We start from the raw sequence: 2292 nt of genomic DNA, 5'->3' as shown, positions 1-2292 counted from the left end.
TCTAACTTCAACTGTAATTGCATCAACTATTAATGTCAATCATTTAAAAGGAATCACAAAAAGACGTTTTAGTAAATTTCTTCTCTTTTCTTTTTTCACTTAAATATAGATATAAACTAGCCTGTTATAAGTAACCGGTCAATGTTTCCTTACTGGTGGTTTGTATCTAATGTATCATTATTACCATTATTACTATAAATAGAAATACTAAACGTCAATAAATCTAAAAAATAAATATATATATATAGATATATGACTGTCATGGGAACACATGACCTTAATTTGTCCTTACAAGAAAGAAAGAAAGAATGGGTAAAGGAAAACCCAAAAATCAAATTTATTGATCACAACTTTCATATTTTATTGTTGTTTTATATTGTTCCTGATGAATGTTCCCTTTTGTCGAGACTTTTGAAATGAAATGAAATAGGAGAACCATTTACTTTTACCTTCTTTCATTTTTTTCTCTCATTTACTTACATGTTGATTGAAAGAGAAATAACAAAGAAGATGGAAACTAATTGGAGAACAAAAAATAGAATAAACAAAATTAATTGAAAAGAATTTTTGATTAAATTCACCCTAACCTTAATTTCCAAGCATTATAAACAAAGATGGACAGTGGCTATATCGAGGCAATACACACAGTAGTATGCACATATGGCCAATAAGAGACTGACCAGTTGCAGTCCTAAACAACACCGAGAAGATTCAAACAAATAATACTAAGTGAATTTAAACTACACCCCATTGCACAAGCAAGTGGATATCAGGACTCAGTATCTAAGTGGATAACATGATGGCGTTTGAAGTGAATGCTACTGGATTCGAGTCCCAGAGTGAATAATAACGCTGTGATGCAAGTACACCCAGCTGACGTGTCCCAAATGGGACGAAACGTGCATCCTGGATTCCACTGCTAGCCACTATCCATATTTGCTTTGTTTGTTTTTTTTTCTGTTCAATATAAAGTCGATTTCTTTGATATTTTTTATTTTTCAAAACATGAAAATAGAACAAAAATATTGTTGATGAGAATCAAATAGTAACCTATGAACAAACGCAATGACAAATAAGATTTATAGATTATAAGATCAATGGTCACCAATTTGCATAGTTTCTTATCAACAACAACATCAAAAGAAAAACATTTCACAGTTTCAAAGACAACTGAGTAATGAGTCCCATTGATCAGTTTCTTATTGGCTTATGTGCATCCTGTTCGACATTACCTTCAATCATCAGCATTATAAGCAGAAATGGATGGTGACTAGTAGTGGAATCCAGCACACGCTTCTCATGTCAGTTGGGACTCGTCAGTTGGATGTGCCCGCATCTCAGAGTTGATGTTCACTCTAGGACTCGAACCCAGTACCGATCGCTTTAAACGCCACCACGTTATCCGCTTAGCTATTGAGCCCTGATAGCCACTGAATAATGAGTTTCTGTTTTGTATTTTTGAACTTTTTTTCTGTGATCTATGAATAATATGTAGTGAGATTTTCAGAAATCCTACCGTAGCCACCTCTAGACATTCAAATTCATAATAAATGCGAAATGTACTACACTTTACAGACTCTATTATAATCAACCGATTCCGACCTGACTTATTTATACAAAATGGAAGACTGATAAAGCAATGTCTACCTTAGCAACTGAACAACTACGATCAAAAGAGTTTGTCACTGTATAGTTTTCTTAATATTTATACATTGATTTTATTTTGGTTCTATTTGTTTCATCACTTATCATGGTTTCAATGATTACCTAACCCATCGGTTTTATCACCACATGTATCACCACTATTTTTTTTAATATTTAGTTATTTGTCTTCATGCTTATAGATCCCCTATAGAAATAATAATCATGTGTTCATTGATGGTAAAAATGGAGGTACACTTTTGGAAATTCTAATAAATAGCAGTGACCAGTGAAGTTCAACTTCATCGTATGTGACAGAGCTATTCGCTTCAGGCAATGGAAGATAATCTATCAATCCAATGAACTGGTTGAAGTTATACATGTACACCATTAGATGCAAGCTTAGTAGTCTAAGTATTTAATATTCACCGTGAGACTTAAGGTTCTCGATCTGATTCCTGGCAAATTCATGAACATACATCGTTGTGAAGTCCTATACAAGAAAGAAATAGCTCATAACTGCTACTTGGTTTTCCAGTGCTGTCTAAGATCAGTCTATTGAGTAAACTATAAAAATATAAATACATACCAATTTTAACTGCATTTAATGTCATATCCTGGATCTTCCCTCTCTTATTATGATTTTCGATT

The 2292-nt window shown here is 32.9% G+C and overlaps 1 non-coding gene across 1 annotated transcript; it reads right to left on the bottom strand.

The window, feature by feature from the left end:
- Positions 1-1347: 1347 nt before the first annotated feature.
- Positions 1348-1418, bottom strand: Smp_tRNA_01037_Pseudo_TTA.1.1. Its single transcript has one exon. It is a non-coding gene (tRNA).
- Between the last annotated feature and the right edge of the window lie 874 nt (positions 1419-2292).

The sequence above is a fragment of the Schistosoma mansoni genome, chromosome 6, assembly GCF_000237925.1.
Source record: "Schistosoma mansoni strain Puerto Rico chromosome 6, complete genome".
NCBI lineage: Eukaryota > Metazoa > Platyhelminthes > Trematoda > Strigeidida > Schistosomatidae > Schistosoma > Schistosoma mansoni.
Note: the sequence above shows the minus strand (reverse complement) of the source record. Positions and strands in the feature narration are given on the sequence as shown.